We start from the raw sequence: 12,099 nt of genomic DNA, 5'->3' as shown, positions 1-12,099 counted from the left end.
AGATTCCTAGACTTGAAGCTGATGTCACCTGCTGGCCAGGATCGGTCTGAGCGCACCAAAGCAGCTCCTCTTCCTCATCCCTTCCCTGCACAGGGCTGATGCTGCCCCTCGCCCTCAGGTCTTCTGGAAGGCTATCTAAAGCTTTTGACAAGTCACTCTCATGTCAAATTAGGCTTCCAGGCTTTTCTTCTGTTAACTGGTGCTAAGTACTTCTGGATATCTGTGCTAAGTACTCTTCTGTCAATTGCTTGTGCTTACTTCCATCAAACAAAGGGCTTGTTTCATTACTAATGGTGCCTGATGCGCCCACTTCTTTTGGCACTGCTTGCTTTCCTGTGGCATGCTCTACCTCCCCCAAGTGTAAAGAGGGAGCTGGAGAAGGAGCTTGCCAGGCTGCTGTCCATCCTTTACCAGCAGCCCTGGTGAAGTGTAAAAGGCTGAGCTGAGCGCAGAGGTGCAAATGTACAGCCGTGCACAGGAAGGGTCGGTGGAAGGACGATCCAGGAACCGTAGGCCTGGCAGCCTGAGCTTGCTACCGGGGAAGGCCTTGGAGCACGTCCTCCTGAGTGCCATCCCACGGCACGTGCAGGGAACCAGGGGTCTGCTGGAAGGTGGCCAAGCTCTGCGGAGGCTTGGGGACAGCTGGGGGTCTTGGCAGGGTGTTGAGCTGGGCTTGGTGTTGCTGGGTGTGTTGGGGAAGGAGTTGTCTGGAAGGTGAGAGGTCTAGGCTGGAACTGGAGTCAGTCAGAAGGCAGTGTCTGGGTTTGGCACAGCTTTGGTTATGGAGGACAGAAGGAATAGCTGGGACTTTTTCTGTTTGTGGTCCTGCTTCTCCTGCAGAGAAGAAGAGGGGAGAGCTGTACTTTATTGGCCACTTTGATATCTGTAGGAGGGGGAAGATTAGCCGTTTTGCAATCTACTCATTTGCTTGGACTACTTTTGTAACACTGAGTGGACTGTCATTCCTGGAGGGCTTTTTTTCCTTATGAAATTAGGTTCTTACCATCCCTTCATAGAAAAATGTTTGAAACCAAAGCAAGGCTTTCTTTTGCCCCTGTGTAGTCTTTGTTTTCTAAAGTGATATTCAATGGGTGATCTTAAGGCAAATGTGTTGCTGCTTTGAGATGGGAAGGAAACTTCCAAACTTATCATGTTCTCAGGCCATTTCAATTAATTTAGGAAGTCTGCAATTTTTTGGAACTATTTGAGTTGAGCAATGGGAAGTAAAGCTTTCCTGAATTGTGGATTCTTCAATGCCAGATCCTTCTATGCCTTCGCTGCCAGCGTGATTTTGTGCTGCAAGAGATCACTCCAATGAGAAAACCATTTCAGCATGGAGTAACAGCTTCTGACATGAGGGCAAGTGTTGCCAGCAGTGGCTCCAGGTGCCCCTGCCAACATCCCCCGGAAGGAGCACAGCCCCCACAAGCACCTTGGCTTTGTCTGCCTTGTGGCAGAGAAGCGCCCTGGGGCACAGGTCTCTGTGGCAGGAGATGACACCAGCGCTGGCAGGCGGCTCAGGGGGTGGCAGCTCTGCTTGGGCGGGGACTCTGTCACAGCCGCTGATTTCAGCGCTCCCCTGGCCCCAGGGGTCATAGCAGCACTCGTGCCCTGGCCACACGTTCCTCATCTGTGCCACACCGGCGGCTTTAGGATGGCCACCAGGCGGGACGTGTCCCAAGGAGGCCAGGCCAGCTTCTGTGCAAGGCCCCGTGCCCTTCCTGCCGCGGCTGTGTCGGCAGCCCTGGGGGCTCCTTCTGCTGCCTGAGCCCGCAGAGCAGCTTTTTTAAGCAACCTTTGCCGATGGTTTGAGCCGTTGCGAAAGATCCTGTCTCAGGGCTGTCTTAGATACTTGGGGCCAGGGATTCCTTCCAACCTGGCCACTTTGGCTGGGCGGGGGGCAGCCCCAGGGGCAGGTGGTGTGTGTGCATTGGCCCTTTGTGACACGGTGCAGCAGCGTGGTCACCGTGGCATGGAATGGGACAGGGCGTCAAAGGACCCTTTGTGACACGTGGGGACACAGGTGCTGGCGGTGACGCAGCCACACCACAGTGCTCGCAGCACGCAACGGGACAGGACAGGACAGAGCGGTGTGGTGAGGAGCCCGAGAGTGGCCAAGTTGGCCTGGGTGGAGGAGGAGGAAGGTCCTGGAGCTGCCCCAAGAGAGGAGACTGGGCTCAGAGGTTACTCACTCCTCTTCCAAACCAAGTCCGGTGCTGCCCTGTTGGATATGCCTGTAGAGGAGGATTTTCCAAGATCAAAGCAAGTAGAAGCCTGTGAGCAGGGTTTGATTCCCCCAGGAACTGCTTGGCCTCCCAAGCACGCCTGCCTGGTCCCTGTAACCCCTTAAAGGCCACCCATGTGGCGGGAAGGGAAAGCACTTCTCTGGGAAGCTGGGGACTTTCTCCCTCTGGCAGCTTTCCAAGTCTCCCCGGGCCTTCTCCAGGTGCCTGCCATAGTGAGGTCCATCCACCAGTGGCTCCTGGCCCATGAGTACTCTGAGCACGAGCTGTTCAGGACCCTGCTGGAGCTCACCGAGGCAGAGTCTGCTGACGTGGTGATGACTCTCCTGCGGTGGCCCCCATGGGTGTGACAGGTATGGGGCCCACCTGCCCAGAGGGCTCAGGCCTCCCCAGCCCATCATCCTGGACAGCCTGTCCCAGGTGTCTGAGCAAAGGAGAAATCCAGGGCCCTCTGGCTGCTCCCTTTTCCAGCTCTGGCACGGCAGGCCCCGAGCCTGCTGCCACGCTCCCTCCCTGCCCCTCGTGGCTCTGTCCCCACAGGGCTGGGCTGCCTGCAGGCTGCTGGCAAGGGGCAGTGGGCAGAGGCAGAGCTGGCAGCCAGCTCAGCTCCCCACTGCAGCCCAGGCCACGGTGCTGGTGTCCAAGGTCCCCCTGAGACAGAGTTCTGACCTTGCAGAGCTGCTTTGTCCTGTGAAGACCATCATGTGCTCACCCAGGACTGCAAAACGGGCACAGCTAACGCTCCTCCATGTGCTGGAGGACTGGCCAGAGCACAGCACGTGCACCTCGGATGGAGACAAAACTGCTGTTCTTTGCCTTGGCTGTGAGTTTCTGGAACTGACCTCTGTTCACCCCACAGCTGCCTTCCAGCAGCTCTCCACCCTCCTTCCCCCATTGCATCTCCTTGCCTCAGCGCTGGGATGAAACCTGGCCTAGAGAATAGCTCCAGGGCCACCAGACCCGGTGCTCCCCCCTGCGTCCCCTCAGCCTCTCCCTGCCATGCTGGGGCCCTGCCACACGGACACCTCAGCACTGTCTCGGGGGATTTGTCGCTTGCAGGCAACCGTGGTGATGCAGAAGATCCTCCAGGAGCCCTGCGTCCCACGTGTAGTGAGACTGTGTTTCCCCGCCTACTTGTGCATCTGCTCTTCCAAGTGTTCTTCAGCACTTGGGATATGCCAGAGGAGGTTCATGCCTTCTGTAAGGCATGCCAGGAGCAAGACGGCTTTGCCACCAGCCCCAGCAGGTGCTCCATCCCAGTCCTCCTAGTCCCTGCCATGTCCCCACAGGCAGGAGCCAGTGCTCCAAGTGTGAGCTGGGCTTTGCTCTGCACACAGGTTTGCAGTGCAGACCCTGAAGTCCCTGCTCCGCCGAATGCGCTGTGACAATGTGGTGGTGGCAATGGAACACAAGTGCGGCTGGGACAAGCTGCTCCATGCTGACACCCACAACTATGCTGTGGGTCTGCTGGCCAGGTGAGACCCCCGTCACGCCGCTGCCCCCGGCATCTGTGCTCTGTGCTCGGGGTCCCCCACAGCAGTGGTCATGGGGCCAGAGGGCCTTGTCACCCGGGGAAAGACCAAGCAGACTGGAAAAGGCTGGGAGAGGCGGGTGCCCACAAGGAGCCACCTCCCAAATGCCTGAGGTGCCCGTGGAGGACGGTGGTGAAAGAGCCGACCTCTCTGAGTCACTCCTGGCAAAGGTTTGTCCCCCCTGGCTCACAGTGTTGGTTACTTTTTCTCCTGCCAGGGAGATATCCTCTGTCTCCGAACACTTGTTTCTCGGATCGTTCGCTACCTGCTCCGGCGGCTCAGCACGCAGGAGCCACGCTGGGTTCTGCCCGCCCTGGCATTCCTTGTGGAGGTGAGCCTGAAGGCCAGCGCTGCCTCGCTGAGCTGCCTCCCATCCCTCTGCCCCCTGGTAGCCGCAGCTGCCTGGGACAGGTGCCCACGCCCTGTGCTGCTGCTGCTGCTGCCTGGGCCCGGCCCGGTGCGGATCTGGGCTGCTGTCGGCCGGGAGCCCTGTCATTGCCCTGTGCCTTTCAGGTCCTCCAGTGCCTGGACTTGAGTAAATGCAGTGGCACTGTTCTGAAGATCATGTCAAAGAACTGCGGAGCAAAGTGCAGGGAGCGGTGTCTTCTTGGTGTTCAGAGTCCTCATGGTGCTCAGCAAAAAATCGCCCCATGGTGAGAAGGGGCAGCGGCTGATGCTGTGCAGCAGCGTGGGGGCTGGGGAAGGCAGTTGCTTGAGCTTGGCTTAGTTTTGGCTGCTGAGGCAGCTGCTCCCAGCTCTCCTGCCTCGCAGTTCAGCTGCCCAAGTGCTTCCAGACAGGCCTTTGACCTCGGAGCCCTTTGCAGCAGGGTGGGGTAACACAGACTTTTGCTCCGCACAGGTGAAAAAAATGCGGAACCTGACTGAAAGCCTCGTCGAGCTCCTGCAGGAGAGTGATTACGACATCATCAGGATGACCATCTTTCTACTCAAATATTTGTTTCTGTACCATGGTGCCCTGATACCCAGCCCCATTGCCCTGAGGCTGGCTGAGGCGCTCCTGCGGCTCTTTGACAATGTAAGCCTCTGTGCCCCCAGCCACGGCCACTGAGTGCTGCATGGACACTTGTGCCATGTGGATTTGCAGGCCCGTGCCCAGGTCAGCCAGAAGCAGCTGATGATGAGGTCTTTATTTCCTGCCTTTCATACAGGATGATAGCCAGGTGCAGCTGTGCGCTATGTTTGCCTTTCAAGACATGATGGTTTCATTAACGGAAAAGGGAAGAAAGGTGCTGAAGTCGCATGTGCGCCAGAGCCTGCTCCCACTCTCCTTCCACTGCCATGACCAGAACCAGCGTGTGGTTGAGGTGAGCACTTGTGAGCTGCTGCTTCCCCCTGGGAAGGGGCTGGGCTGCCTCCTGCCCTGGAGCCTTGCAGGCTGTAGCCTCTTGCAGGCCTTGGCACAGGGACACTTCCTGTGCCCTGAACTGTGGGGCCATCTCCGTGTGTCTGCTGCTCTCCAGGCCGCCCGGGAAACGCTGTGTTCTTCAGCCCAGGTTCCTGAAGAGGAGGGATCTTGAACAGATGCTGGAGGTGGATCAGACATGGAGCTTCGGCGAGGGACTGGTAAGGGACTGTAAGCCGCAGCCTCAGCCTGGAGCAGCCCCCGAGAGCGGTGCACGTGGAGCCCCCGGCCCGGCGGGGGCTGCGGGGCGGCACCGCGTCTCCCCCGGGCAGCCCCCGGCGCTGTGCCCGCTGCAGAGCCCGGCGGCCTGCTGCCCGGGCCTCGGGGCTGTGCGGGCAGGGAGGCCGGGACCGGGCACGCGAAGAGCCGGCCGAGGGGCAGAGCCCACGCCGACCCTTCCCTGCCGCCGCTCTCTGCAGCTGGCAGGCAGACAGGAGCCGAGCGTCCGAGACCCTGCGCCAGGCCCTGCCGTACCTGGAGAGCCCACAGGAGTCCCTGCGAGAGGCGGCCCTCAGGTTCATCGGTGAGCCACGGCCCGGGCTCCCTCCCCGGCCCGCCGCAGCTCGGCCCCCTTGCCCCGACCCCGGCTGCTGCCCGGCCGCGCCCCGGACTGCGGCGGCGGCCGGGCCCGGCGCCGTGGAGCCCCGCCTGGCCTCGGGGCCGCCGCCGCCCTCTGGCAGCCGTGCCCTGGGGCGGCAGCGTGCGGCAAGGGCCCGGGCTGAGCCCTGCCGGGGCAGGAGGCCGTGTGGCCACAGGGCCACCGGCAGGGAGCCGTGCCCCCGGGGCCCGACAGGCTCTGTGTCCCCAGGGATCGCCGGGCGGCACCTGAGGGGGAAGAAGGAGGAGCTCGAGCTCATCTGTGAGGGTGAGTGGGGGCAGCGGGCGGCTAGCAGGTTGGCAGAGGGGAAGCTGCTCCTTGTGTGGACGAGGGGTGGCGAGGGCAGAGCACCCAGAGAATTCGGGGACACGTCGGGGATTCATGGCCAGCAGCTTTGGGCTGATCTCCTTGGTCCCTGCTCCCTCCTGGCCATGGCAAGAGCGGGCCGGGTTGGCCCTGGCGGGGGCTCTCCTCGGGTCCCCGCTGACCAGGGCTATGACCCTCTGTTCCTCTGTCTTCCAGCCCTTGAAGACACGGCCGATGACAGCAGCCCTGCCATCAGAAACCTGGCCATTGAAACAGCGTTGGTCCTGCGGGCAGTACAGAGAGCTCCGTCCTCCATCTCGCGGAGGCTGCAAGATCAGCTCCGCAGGGCACGGAAGACATGGCCCTCGGCTCTCGGGCCTCGGCTGGCTGCGCTGCTGGAGCTCTGCGGAGAGCTGATCTGGGACACTCTGGTCTGGGGCCACCTAAGCCAGTGGGGATTTTCCTTTTCTTCATTCTTCTTTCTTCTTTTTCTCTTAGTCTATAAATAGAGGATGTGTTACAACACACAGACTCCCAGGATTTTTCTTGTGGTGCCCAGGGTCTGCAGGGCACAGGGGAAGAGGGAGAAAAGGGTGCTTTGTGCTCAGCAAGCTGCCCAGGTGTGCAGTCTTGAGGGGAAAATGGCCAGAAGCCGCTTGGCCTTTGGTGGTTCTGCTGAAGCCTTTGCACTGCCGACAGAGTGGGTGGCTGGGAGCCGGAGCTGCCAGGATCACTTGGAGACCGGTGCCTGGAGATGGCCAGAGGCCCTGTGCCAGCCAAGAACCGCCATCTGTGTCCTCCTGCCTGTGTGTGGCTGGCTGGGTTGCTGAAGGCTCTGCGGTGCCTCTTGATCGGGCTCCTCTGGAGCTCATGTGGGGCTGTGCCTGTGCTGCCTGGGCAGGCTGACCGGGCTGGGGGAGACTCTGAGGGGCTGGGCTGGTGGGAAGCCCTGAGGAACTGGGTGTCAGAGGCCATTAGCAGCCTCCAGGCAGCAGCCTTGTTCCTGCCACCTGGCTGCTCTGGCGCTTCCCCAAAGCACCTGCAGAGTGAGTGCAGGGAAAGGTGTCACCTTGTGCTCAGGGCTCTTCTCGAGCTCTCTGAGAATCCCTCAGTGGTGAGAAGGGGGCAGTGGCTGAAGCTGAGCTGGGCAGTGCAGTCACTTGGGCTTGGCTGGGCTTGGAGAGCTGAGGCAGCTGCTCCCAGCTCTCCTGCCTCCTGGTTCAGCTGCTCGAGTACTTTGGGACAGGCCTTTGGCCTCTGGGCCCTGTAGGCACCAGGGCGGTGTTTCACAGGCTTGTGTTTCACACACACCAGAAAAATTTGAGCCCTGACTGAAGGTTGTGTGAAGCTCCTGTGGGACACAGATGAACAGACGGTCAGGATGACAGCCATGATACTCAGCTTTGGACAAGGACATGCTGATACCCAGCCCCATCGCCCTGCAGCTGGTTGGGGTGCTCCTGCCACTCTTTGACCACGTAAGGCTCTGTGCCCCCAGCCACGGCCGCTGGGTGCCCACCAAACACTTGTTGCCCTATGGATTTGCAGGCTCACGCCCAGCTGAGCCCCAAGCAGCCGATGCTGAGGTCTTTTTTCCTTCCTTTCATACACGATAATGGGCAGGTGCAGCTGCTGTCCATATTGCTCTTCCGAAAATTGATGACTGTTTGCAGGGCCCCTGGGAGGGAATCTTGGGGTTCCTGTCAGTAGGATCCTTGTGTAGCTTCAGGCTGGGGTGGGCAGCACTTCCATCTGCAGCTTCCATGTGCTGCTCCAGCAGCTGCTGCTGGGGACCCTGAGGGAAGAGGCCACAGGAGGGATGGAAATGCTGCATGGACAGCAGCAGCCAGGGCCAGGAATGAGCTTTGCCTTCCTGGCTGCTGAAATGAGGCTCCTTGAGTGCAAGAGGAGGCAAAGGCAAAATCAATTTCAACAATTCAAGGAAAACTGTCCAAAAGTTGAAGCCTCTCAAAATGTCACATACATTCATCTGTGAGCTCTCCAGTGTTGGTTCTTGTAAAAAGCCTTTCCAGTTTTTCTTTGGATCTGAGATTCCTGGGCCCACAGCTGGCCTTCAGAGTTCAACTGATTTTTATTTCCAGGGTTTTAAACAGAGCTCTGAATTGGGCATCTCTTGCCATTTTCTCTGCTCTGAACCTTGAGAAAGGTTCTCTGCTCCTGTGAGCCACATCTCGAAGGGCGTTTGGCAACCATGGAATGCTCTGGGAAAGCACTTGATTGACTTCAGGGCCAGGCTGGAGAGCTCAGCCTGGGGAAAGAACTGTTCCAGATGCCTCTGTCCATGTCCAACTGCTCAGAGCTGAGTCCCTGAACACACTGGGTGGTTTATAGGGATTGATTTTCCCCTCCTGTTCACTTGGAGGTGTTTTTGGGATCCTTTAGAGAAACAACTGACCAGCTCCTGTCCCCATTCCATTTCATTCTCTCCCCTCTGGAGTAGGCCTGCTGGGTTTGACATGGAAATTGGGTGTCTCCCTGTTCTTCCCTCCAGCTGTCAGTTTTAACTTGAATGAAACACTGCAAATGGCCTCGTTTATCGGGTGGGGAAGGGGCGAGGTGGAGAGAGTGAGCAGGATTTGTTTTCATGAACCTTGTGATAATAAAGAAAAATGAGGATTGTCATTTTGGTGTGGTGCTGGGATTTGGGGATTTCTTTATTATTATTGTGAAAAACGCATTCCACACTTTTAAAAAAATTTAAGTTTAATAAAAATTAAGAAAATAGACAAATTAGGAGACAGAATAAGCAAAGCCTCTCGGCTGAGGGGGCTTAGCACTAGGTCTGTCCGAAGCCCATCTCACCCTTTTAGGACCTTTTTCTTTAAGGAGCGCTGTGTTGAATATTCACTAGATCTTAATCAAACATTCTTCTTTTGATCAGTTTCAAGTATTCCCTATTATCTTATCTAGTAGATTTATTTTGTGGGTGGCTCCACTCAGTCTGGTTACATGGGTGTAAATTTTCTTCTGAGGTTCTCTGGTTTTTTTTCATTTGGATAAGAAGACAGAAAGTTAACAGCCTTTTTATGGACGAGTCACAAGGTGACTCCCCCCTCCTGTAACTTCTGGCTTGGTTGTTTAGACATTACAAAGAAGAGATAAAAAGAACACGAAAAAAAACCTCCTCAGTCTTAACTCGCAGGTATAGTCAGAAAATAGACATTCATTACCCTTCTAAAGTCTTATTAGTAAAATATAATACAGTGTAATGACACATACAGTAGTCATGTTAATATTTGCAAAAAGCCAACTCATATATCTTGAGCTCATCAAGTCCCAGTGTTAAGCCAGCAGTGCCAAGCCCACCACTAAACCCTGAAGTGCCAAGGCCTGGACAAGAGGCCTGACTGAGGCCTGGACAACAGCCCTGAGACAAAGGTGACCTCTGGATGAGCCTTCCAGCCCAAGGTTATCTTTGTATGTGCTCCTGAACAAAATAGGCATGATCATTAGCGTTTAGTAGATGTATCCACTCCTTAGTGAAACATGTATTGACCTTTCTGTATTTAGAAGCCAGACCAGGCCATGAAATCTGACATCTGGCCTTGTTTGGGGCTGTATGGTCAAAGGCAAGTGCCCCTGGTTCCTCCTTGGGCCCTGGCCAGGCTTTGGGAGAAAGCCAAGAGGAGGATGAAACCAGATGTTCCTGCACCAGAAGTGCTGGTGTCAGTTTGTTTATTCAGCACTCTCAGAGCTGGGCCCTCTCCCAGCCAGGCTGGAGCCTCACCTGTGGCTGGAGGCAGCTGCAGGAATTCCCAGTGTCCGGGAGAGGCTCTGCAGTCCTTGGCTGTGACAGCTTCCCCCAGCTGATGTGTTCCCATCTGGGGGATGGGAACGTCTGAGGGGAACTGGTGGTGGACCTTTCTTAATCACTGCAGGCAGTCTTTGGTAGTGAGGATTGGCTGCATTGCTGAGCTGCTCCTTTGCTGCTCCTTTGCTGCTGTGAAATGTGGTAACTTCACTGATTCCTTCAGGGGGTGTCAGTGTCTTTGGTGCTGACCCTGCCCACTGCTACAACAGAATTGGCATAATTTGGCCAGGTCACCACAAAATGACACTTTATAAATCCAAAGGTGAGGAATCAGTCCTATCTGAAATTCCCAGATGGGAAGCCCTTCCCTAGAGTTCTCTGGCTCTGGTGTGGGCTGAGTTGGGAATGGATTTTTGACAGGGGCCACTGTATTAGAGGGCGTAAAGTATCCCACACTGGCTCTAAAATGGCTCACTACCCAGCCTGTGTGGGTAGCACAGTGGTCCCTTAATAAGGAGAAGCTTAGATGCCCTAAAAACCCTGGTACAGGAACAACTGGTTCAAGGACACATAGAGCCATCGATGAGCTTTTGGAGCACCCCAGTATTTCTTATAAAAAAGAAATCTGGTAGGTGGAGGTTACTCAATGACCTGAGAAAAACCAATTCCGTGATGGAGAGAACGGGCACGTTGCAGCCTGGTGTGCCATCTCCTACAATGCTCCCTGCCTCCTGGGACATCCTGACTGTAGGGGTAAGGGGCCGTTTTTTCAGTATTCCATCACCCCCAGATGATACCCCAAAGTTTGCCTTGACCGTGCCTTCTATTAATAACGCTGCACCAGTGCAAGGTCATCAATGGAAAGTACTTCCCCAAGGCGTGGGGAACAGCCCCACAGTGTGTCAGGGGTGTGTTGCTCAGGTACTCTCATCAGTGAGAGAAGAGTATCCAGGGACATACTGTTACCGTGGCATAGATGACATTTTGATTGCAAGCCAAACCAGAAAAGAACTCTCAGTGATTCAGCCAAGCCTGTTGCAAGCATTCAAAACAATTCGGCTGCATGTAGCACCAGAGAAAATGCAGCAGCAACCACCCTGGAAATATTTGGGATTCAAACTAATGAACCAGACTATACAGCCACAAATAATTCCATTTTCAATCAAAATTCTGACTCTGAACAATTCAGAAAAACTCTTGGGTACCCTCAGCTGGGTCAGACCTTACCTAGGACTGACTGACTCTCAATTAGCACCTTTATTTGACCTCCTAAAGGGTGACTCTGAATTAACTTGCCCCAGACAATTAACGCCAGAGACAAAAGCTGCCCTTGAAAGAGTAGAGCAAACCATCACGGACAGACAATCCCACTGGATATGCCCAGAGGTGTGGATCACTGTGTTTATTTTCCTTGGTAATTTTCATCCTCCTGGTGTTATTGGACAGTGGGATACACACTGGCCTGGTCCCTGGCACATTCTAGAATGAGTGCTTCCACCTCATCAACCAAAAAAGACGGCACCCACCGTCTTTGAACTAATTGCACTGTTAATGGTCAAACGTTGTCACAGGTGTTTACAATTGAATGCTACAGATGCTTCAAAACTTGTCTGTGTGACCCAAGAGCAATTTGAATGGTGTTTTGCTAACAGTACAGCCTTGCAAAGTGCCTTGCAAGGACACTAGAACGCTTTGGGTACCTGCCAGATGTGTCCGTCCTACCTTAGGCTCTGTCCAAGACCACCAGCAGCATTCTCCTGGTGGCCCCTCCACAGCCGGTGTGGAGCCGTGTGTGAAACAGTGCTGGAAACAGCTTCTTCACCGACCTCATGGAGACCTGGGACTCTTAGAGTGACCCTTCATTGCAGGATTCTATTTGTTTACAAACTGGTTTTCTCTTTACAGAGTGGTTTTTCTGTTGACAATTTGTTTTTCTGTTAATTGTTTTTTTTCTCAGAGTTTTAAAAGTTGAATGTTTTCTTGTTTTAGTGTTAAGTTGTAATTTGGAGCCATCAGCAGTTAACCTGTACCATGCCAGCCTGGAAGATTGTTGTGATCTTGCCTGACAGCTCCTGGGAGTGAGTGCTGCAACTCCAGTGGTACATGGGACACATCACTGGCTGAGGAGGATTAAGTTTGTCCAACCCTCCTTCCAATTAAACCCATGCTGTCTTCTGTTCCCCTGTCTGCAAAAGGGCCCTTGCAAATGGGAGAACAGAAAACAA

The sequence above is a fragment of the Sylvia atricapilla genome, unplaced genomic scaffold, assembly GCF_009819655.1.
Source record: "Sylvia atricapilla isolate bSylAtr1 unplaced genomic scaffold, bSylAtr1.pri scaffold_97_arrow_ctg1, whole genome shotgun sequence".
Taxonomy (NCBI): Eukaryota; Metazoa; Chordata; class Aves; order Passeriformes; family Sylviidae; genus Sylvia; species Sylvia atricapilla.
Note: the sequence above shows the minus strand (reverse complement) of the source record.